Here is a 10,374-nt window from a genome sequence, read left to right as displayed (position 1 = left end):
AACGCTCACCACCTGTCCACTCAGGGGCCTTTTCAATAGTTCCTAGCCCATAATACTCGGCAATATAATCACTTATAAAAATCAAGATGGACTCTCGTTGAAGATCAGCAAGATCAACCAACAGATTCATAAAGAAGAGCCATGGACTCATCCATTGAAGACCAGCAAGGTCAATCAACCAGATCCATGCTCGGTTTCAGAAAACAACTCTTACTCCTTGTTCCAATATCTTCCTCGACGCAGGCGTGGGTATCCTAGGCGACCCAGAGCCCGAGCACCGTATGGTCAGCACCCTCTAGGATCCTTCACAGGTGACCTAGCGCTTCACTCATAGGCCGCTTCCTTGGTCCCTCATCCACCGTACCGGAAGCTCACCATTTTAATCGAACCGAGGCTGGTCAAGACCTCGGTCGACCTTGCTACGTGAGACGTCCTCCATTGACTCTCCGTCAACAGTTGCAACTTTATCAGTTAGGTCTCCACGACCTTAATCACAAGACGGTCAAAATGCTTCCCCAGCATTCTCGACATAAAACAGCCATTTACAAACAACATTTACAAACAGTTTACAAATATAATTTCTATATTAACTCTCATTTTTCCACATTATCCCTCATTAATCCACATTACTTATTCCACATTCCATTTATATGTGTACTCATCCAATCACATCATTTTCCATCTCTTCACTTCAGATTCCTTCACATCACATATCATATATTCACATCACATATCATATATTCACATCCATATCCACATCCATACATCCACATCCACATCGACATTCACATCCATACATCCACATCCACATCCACATCCACATCCACATTCACATCCATACATCCATATCCACATCCATACATCCACATCCACATCCACATCCACATCCACATCCACATCCATACATCCACATCCACATCCACATTCACATCCATACATCCACATCTACATGCTTACCTCCATTTTCACATCCTCATTTATACATCCACATCCCATATCCACATTCATACATACACATCCACATCCACATTCACATCCATACATCCACATCTACATGCTTACCTCCATTTTCACATCCTCATTTATACATCCACATTCATACATACACATCCATACATCCACATCCACATGCATACATCTACTATCACGTCCTCATTTATACATCCACATCCACATACATACATACATCCACATCCACATTCCCATTCACATCTAGACATCCACATCTACATCCACATACATACATACATCCACATCCACATTCCACATTCACATCTATACAGCCACATCTACATCCACATTCACATCTATACATCCACATCTACATCCACATTCACATACATCCACATCCACCTTCCCATTCACATCTATACATCCACATCTACATCCACATACATACATACATCCACATCCACATTCCACATTCACATCTATACAGCCACATCTACATCCACATTCACATCTATGCATAAACATCTTCATGCATACATCCCTTTCCACATTCATACATCCACACTCCCATCTCCACATCCACACATCCACATACATACATCCATTTCCACATTCCTATTCATATAACCCCATATGCCTTTACATCTAATCTTTTACATCACATCCATTCTCGCCCTATCACAACCCATATACATCTTATCCTATCACATACACTTCTTACCTTATCCCATACACATCTTATCAAATCTTAATTCATCTTATCACCTCATAACTTATTTCATAAGCATCTTATCACCTCTTGTCACATCTTATACACCTCTTATCACATCCTATCACATCTCATATCTATTTATAGAATACAAGAGAATTCTTATATTTGATATAAGATTTCTTTACACATTTATTTATGCATAAATTCTATTTAAGGAGATTAATACTTTCGAAGTAAAAATCAATCTTTTATGCATCTTCTTATGCATAAATTCAATTTGGTAGGAATTACACTTTTAGAATAAAAGAATTTCTCTTATGCATCTAAGTTATGCATAAAATCCATTTATGATGAAAATCACACTTTTAGTATAAAAGAATATCTTTTATGCATACCTCTATGCATGAAATCCAAATATAATAAAAGTCACACTTTTAAAATAAAATAATCAACTTTTATGCATACCTTTATGCATGAAATTCAAATATAATAAAAGTCACACTTTTATAATAAAATAATCAACTTTTATGTATACCTCTATGCATGAAATCTAATTATGATAAAAGTAACACTTTTACAATAAAATAATCATCTTTTATACATACATCTATGAATGAAATCCAAATATGATAAAAGCAACACTTTTATAATAAAATAATCAACTCTTATGCACACTTCTATGCATGAAATTCAATTGTGATAAAAGTAACACTTTTATAATAAAATAATCAACTCTTATGCACACTTCTATGCATGAAATTCAATTGTGCTAAAAGTAACACTTTTACATTAAAATAATAATCTTTTATGCATACCTCTATGCATGAAATCTAATTATGATAAAAGTAACACTTTTATGTTAAAATAATAATCTATTATGCATACCTCTAGGCATGAAAATCAATTATGCATAATATAAAAATCAATTTCTCTATGAATATCTTCAATTAATCTAGGATGATAATTCCTAGAATATGGTAGGAAGTCCTCTTTTCATGCTTTGAATGAAATTATTTTATGCGTAATTTTTATAAAAATTTTGCCATAGCTCCGCTGCTATGACTGATAAATCTCAATTTTTTCTAAGGGATAAAGCTTATCATTAAGAATTAATTAGAATGATCCCTAATTGGATCAATAATCCATAATGGATTGAATCATTAATATTCATGAAATACATAAACTAAAAGCATAGAAAAAAGCCATTAATTTGACCTCAAGTATAGATTAATCTTGGATTAAGGAAAAGCTTTATGAAAAGCTTCATTTGGATTGAGAATGGGTCATGAGTATGACCATTTCTTGAGTGAGAGAGAGAAATTTCATAAAAACCATTTGAATTAAGCATAAATAGAAATTTATGTAATTCTTAACTATCATTAATCAATTAACTTCAATAGCATTCATCAAATTATGTAACTCTTCACTACCATTCATCAATTAACTTCAATAACATTCAAAAACCATTCTAATTAAGCTTCTCAAGCTTGAGAGGAGTTGAGAAGAGAGAAACATTGAGAAATTATAGAAAATGATCAAAATTCACTAATTACCTTACAAATTGCTTGATTCTTTGTTCACGGTAGAGGCCCCCAACCAATCAATTGGTTAAGTATGTTGATGGAGCCACCAATGGGGATTGAAGAAAGAGGGAAGCTCCAAAAACTAGTGAATTATTAATGAATTCACAGTTCTTGGCTTAGGTGGAGTAGAGTAACGATGCATAAACACTATATATTTTTCAACAAGGGGTAGGCTTCTATTTATAGGAAAAATTGAGCTCCTAACCAAACAAACTGATTCTAGAATTTTTCAAATCAGTTTGGTCAATTTTTGACCATTTTTAGGTCAGTTAAGCTAACTTTTTGGAACTAGACTTGAATGAGGAGAGAGGAGAGATGAAATATCTCAATTTTTATGAGTTTAAAACTCATTCAAGCATGTGAAATATGCAGCTCCTTTAAAGAACTCCCCTTCCTTACATATGTGTCAAAACGGAATCATTATACCCAAATATCTCATATTTTTAATATTGCTCATAGTTTTTTACTAATAAACCTTGTACATTTTCAACTCTTCATCTTATGTGAAATATGCATCTCCTTTAAAGAACTCCTCTTCCTTACATATGTGTCATAGTTTTTTTTTAACTAATAAACCTTGTACATTTTCAACTCTTCATCTTATGTGAAATATGCACCTCCTTTAAAGAACTCCCCTTCCTTACATATGTGTCAAAATGGAATCATTATACCCAAAATATCTCATATTTTTAATATTGCTCATAGTTTTTTACTAATAAACCTTGTACATTTTCAACTCTTCATCTTATGTGAGCATTTACTCATTTTTGGATACCCAAAATATCTCATATTTTTAATATTGCTCATATTTTTTTTACTAATAAACCTTGTACATTTTCAACTCTTCATCTTATGTGAGCATTTACTCATTTTTGGGTATCTTCTTTTACAAATTGGATTTATCTCCTCTCTACACATGGATTGATGCTATTGGTCCATAGGAACCTTAATTGGACCATAATCCAAAAATTTCTGAAAATCTAGACCCTTAGGCTAAGGTCCTTTATAATTCCAATTGCACATTGGAAAATTCTTTTTGAATTTCTGTTTCAGGGAAATTCATCTTAATTATAAGAGATATTTTTCTATCCAAAAATATTCAAAATCTGAATATTCTCTCTCTAGAATATTTTCTCTCTCTAGGTTAAAATAGTTAGAAACAAGGTCTTTATATTTCTGAAGAGGGATTGATTACAGGAAAAGATACTAGACATCAAAAAGGGGGTGGGGGAGGAATCTTACATTCTACCCCACTTAAAAAACGCGAGATGTCCTCGTCTCGCAAACTAGGGTAATTTCGCAAGATGCATGAATATGAGACTTAGAGAAAATTTTTAATCAAGATTAACCACCAAGAAAAGTCTCAAAGAGAGCAAGATAAGAACAAGATTTAAACTTTATTCATTCTCGGAACTTATACAGTAAAGATAGAAGAACTCTTTACACTTCCATAAGCCCGTCCATCATATGGTCACAAAAGCAGTACTCACAAGCTGCACAAGTATAAGGTAACTCATCTATGGGAATAATTCTGTTGGTTATTGCCGCACCTATCTCAGTGGTATGAGGTGATCTAACAAAAGGACCTCTGAGAGGCAAGCCAAAAACGGGGTAAAGGCATATCTTCTCATGAGGAAGAAAACACGCCAGTAAGAAGACCCGCTCAGAAAACCCAAGATGCCTTGATCTCATGACGCAGTAGTATCGGGGACCCAAACCCAAAGCTTCAATAACCATGGCTAAGCAGACATTGTTACGAAAGTGCTGCTGACCCCAGGGTGTTACCCTAGTTATGTCTTGATAGGTCCGCCATCTGGTCTGAGCTACAGAAGTTCCCAAGTGAGGGAAAAGTGAGCGCTCATACTGTTCTATAAAATCCTTCTTCACAGACTCACTTGCGTCTTGAAGGTGAGGAATCATTATGGATAAAACTAATTCTTGTTGCCAAGCCATGAAGGAGATTAAGAAAGAAAGGAGATCGATGGGAGTAAGATTACTGTGAACGACAAGTAAAAGTTACGACTTATATAAAGGAAGGAGCTAACGTAACTTAGAAGCCAATGGTAACTTGCCACTGAAGTTTTACCGTCTTTCCATGATTTGGGTTTGGCACATTTTTCTATAGAAGGCATTCAGAACTTTGAGATGAGGAGATAAAAGAAGTTCGTAAGCTAAATCACCTACTTTCTTTGGTCCACAATATCTGGGAGATAACTTCTTATACTTCCCAAGAGATAAAGAACTTCTTTTGGGCCGTACTCGAATGAAGACCAAAACCTTGATATCCAAAACATCGATTCTTACTTCTGAACTCATTGTTCTGAATCCTTAAAACAGGTGGGACTCTTGAGAAGTATTCAGGGAAAAGGTTCTTCCTTTTTTAAACAGAATCTTTCTTTTATTTTAGAGAGAGAATAATTATAAGATCAGAAAGGGAGATTCTTACTCCTGTATACCTCGAAGGCTGGGGGAGAATCTTACATTCTACCCCACTTGAAAAGTGCGAGATGTCCTTATCTCGCAAGGTAGAGGACAACTCTTTTTCTTAAGATCCAATTTATTCTGGGGTTCCTTATATTCTGGTCAACCCAACAGAATACGGGGATAATTATCCCTTATATAGAACTCATTAAATAACAATTCATTCAGATCATATCATTCATATCTTTAACACGATAATGGTCCATTAGACTGAAAATTTTCCTTCTGAACATTCCTCCACAGGAATTTTAGTTAAGCAAGTTCTCAATTTGTCATCCCTTAACTTAATCTACCGTCTCAAGTGTTAACAGTAGCAATCTGACAGCACAATCCACTAATGTCATAGTGATTTGCTGAAATCATTATTATCATTCCAGTTATGAATATTATCACTGGGACTCGTCCCATTCATCCTCATTGTGGTTTCGCTCAGCTTATTACATTTTAACTAAATTTCAAAAATCATCATTTTTCAATCAGAATCCAAATCAATTTCATCAGTTCCCAAACAGAATTAAAAATCATATCAACCACATTCGAATTCATCATCTGGATAGCATTAACGCTTATAATTTCTAGTCTTATATTTACTCGTATATACTGTCAGTAAAGAGCTGCAGTATACTCTCGGTATATACGGGTAGTCACGGCCCTTGGAATTATAAGGTAAATACCATCATATCTAGGCCTCAAGCAAGTCAGGGATTCTATATAATTACGGTATTTCCATCTGAAGACCCAATTACCAAATTACGAATTGCAGTTTGAATATCAAATTGTATGAATTATATCACACAATTATAACCTTTTTGTGCTTCTTGATAAATTTTTGACATATTTGGTTTCTCAGTTGATCTTTATTAGCCAAATGCTCTGTTTCCAACTGTAAGATCCCTGTTCCCACCGAGCAATGGATTCGGGGTACTAGCAGCGAAAGTAGCACTTCTCGTGCGGGACAGGGGTCCCACACTCGGGACCTCACCCGCGGATATCCGGATAAGAGACTAATCCGTCGGTTGTTCCAAAATCGAACCCGGAAAAACTTCCTTTACCGAAAAGCACGGGCGATTCCACCAGGATAACTTTTTACTCTAACGTAGTCAAGATCATTTCTGATCAAACTGATCCAATTGCATCTATAAGATATTTGGTCGGATCAAGGAAGAAACTTGCACTTGGATCATTGGGATCAACGCTTTTTTCCCCATTCAAGAGGCACAGCCATTGATTCCTATCCATAGAACAATTACAGTCCGGGATTTACTTTATCTATCGTAATAACAAAAGTTGAGTCTCAATTTATGGATCCATTAGTCCAGCCTAACCCCATCCAATCCCATGGGTTAGCCAACCGCCCAACCACTGTAGTGAGATGGGATCCAATTTGGAATTTGGTTAGGTTTTGTCCCGGGTACCAAGGAAAAGAGTTCCAAGGCCCCCTAGCCGGAAGTTCATGCAAACATAAAACTAGCTACACCACTTACACACCCAATATGAAATTGCATTTTTCTTAGCATCAGCTAACTTTAAAACAATCCTTTAATAAAACCATAGTACCATTGATCACAATCTTCCAATTTATCCGGTTGATTCATAATTTTCCATCATTCCTTCATCAGAGTATCTATGGCATCATTGGCAACTAGAACGCTCACCACCTGTCCACTCAGGGGCCTTTTCAATAGTTCCTAGCCCCCATAATACTCGGCAATATAATCACTTATAAAAATCAAGATGGACTCTCGTTGAAGATCAGCAAGATCAACCAACAGATCCATAAAAAAGAGCCATGGACTCATCCATTGAAGACCAGCAAGGTCAATCAACCAGATCCATGCTCGGTTTCAGAAAACAACTCTTACTCCTTGTTCCAATATCTTCCTCGACGCACGCGTGGGTATCCTAGATGACCCCGAGCCGCATGGTCAGCACCCTTTAGGATCCTTCGCAGGTGACCTAGCGCTTCACTCATAGGCGTCCTTGGTCCCTCATCCACCGTACCGGAAGCTCACCATTTTAATCGAACCGAGGCTGGTCAAGACCTCGGTCGACCTTACTACGCGAGACGTCCTCTATTGACTCTCCGTCAGCAGTTACAACTTTATCAGTTAGGTCTCCACGACCTTAATCACAAGACGGTCAAAATGCTTCCCCAGCATTCTTGACATAAAACAGCCATTTACAAACAACATTTACAAACAGTTTACAAATACAATTTCTATATTAACTCTCATTTTTCCACATTATCCCTCATTAATCCACATTACTTATTCCACATTCCATTTATATGTGTACTCATCCAATCCACATCATTTTCCATCTCTTCACTTCAGATTCCTTCACATCACATATCATATATTCACATCACATATCATATATTCACATCCATATCCACATCCATACATCCACATCCACATCCACATTCACATACATACATCCACATCCACATCCACATCCACATTCACATCCATACATCCATATCCACATCCATACATCCACATCCACATCCACATCCACATCCACATCCACATCCATACATCCACATTCACATCCATACATCCACATTTACATGCTTACCTCCATTTTCACATCCTCATTTATACATCCACATCCCATATCCACATTCATACATACACATCCACATCCACATTCACATCCATACATCCACATCTACATGCTTACCTCCATTTTCACATCCTCATTTATACATCCACATTCATACATACACATCCATATCCACATCCATACATCCACATCCACATGCATACATCTACTATCACGTCCTCATTCATACATCCACATCCACATACATACATACATCCACATCCACATTCCCATTCACATCTATACATCCACATCTACATCCACATACATACATACATCCACATCCACATTCCACATTCACATCTATACAGCCACATCTACATCCACATTCACATCTATACATCCACATCTACATCCACATTCACATACATCCACATCCACCTTCCCATTCACATCTATACATCCACATCTACATCCACATACATACATACATCCACATCCACATTCCACATTCACATCTATACAGCCACATCTACATCCACATTCACATCTATGCATAAACATCTTCATGCATACATCCCTTTCCACATTCATACATCCACACTCCCATCTCCACATCCACACATCCACATACATACATCCATTTCCACATTCCTATTCATATAACCCCATATGCCTTCACATCTAATCTTTTACATCACATCCATTCTCGCCCTATCACAACCCATATACATCTTATCCTATCACATACACTTCTTACCTCATCCCATACACATCTTATCAAATCTTAATTCATCTTATCACCTCATAACTTATTTCATAAGCATCTTATCACCTCTTGTCACATCTTATACACCTCTTATCACATCCTATCACATCTCATATCTATTTATAGAATACAAGAGAATTCTTATATTTGATATAAGATTTCTTTACACATTTATTTATGCATAAATTTTATTTAAGGAGATTAATACTTTCGAAGTAAAAATCAATCTTTTATGCATCTTCTTATGCATAAATTCAATTTGGTAGGAATTACACTTTTAGAATAAAAGAATTTCTCTTATGCATCTAAGTTATGCATAAAATCCATTTATGATGAAAATCACACTTTTAGTATAAAAGAATATCTTTTATGCATACCTCTATGCATGAAATCGAAATATAATAAAAGTCACACTTTTAAAATAAAATAATCAACTTTTATGCATACCTTTATGCATGAAATTCAAATATAATAAAAGTCACACTTTTATAATAAAATAATCAACTTTTATGTATACCTCTATGCATGAAATCCAATTATGATAAAAGTAACACTTTTACAATAAAATAATCATCTTTTATGCATACATCTATGAATGAAATCCAAATATGATAAAAGTAACACTTTTATAATAAAATAATCAACTCTTATGCACACTTCTATGCATGAAATTCAATTGTGATAAAAGTAACACTTTTATAATAAAATAATCAACTCTTATGCACACTTCTATGCATGAAATTCAATTGTGCTAAAAGTAACACTTTTATATTAAAAAAATAATCTTTTATGCATACCTCTATGCATGAAATCTAATTATGATAAAAGTAACACTTTTATGTTAAAATAATAATCTATTATGCATACCTCTAGGCATGAAAATCAATTATGCATAATATAAAAATCAATTTCTCTATGAATATCTTCAATTAATCTAGGATGATAATTCCTAGAATATGGTAGGAAGTCCTCTTTTCATGCTTTGAATGAAATTATTTTATGCGTAATTTTTATAAAAATTTTGCCATAGCTCCGCTGCTATGACTGATAAATCTCAATTTTTTCTAAGGGATAAAGCTTATCATTAAGAATTAATTAGAATGATCCCTAATTGGATCAATAATCCATAATGGATTGAATCATTAATATTCATGAAATACATAAACTAAAAGCATAGAAAAAAGCCATTAATTTGACCTCAAGTATAGATTAATCTTGGATTAAGGAAAAGCTTTATGAAAAGCTTCATTTGGATTGAGAATGGGTCATGAGTATGACCATTTCTTGAGTGAGAGAGAGAAATTTCATAAAAACCATTTGAATTAAGCATAAAT

The sequence above is a fragment of the Cibotium barometz genome, chromosome 9 (genome assembly GCF_041138505.1).
Source record: "Cibotium barometz isolate CiBa-2024 chromosome 9, ASM4113850v1, whole genome shotgun sequence".
NCBI classification, from domain to species: domain Eukaryota; kingdom Viridiplantae; phylum Streptophyta; class Polypodiopsida; order Cyatheales; family Cibotiaceae; genus Cibotium; species Cibotium barometz.
This window is presented reverse-complemented; position numbering follows the sequence as displayed.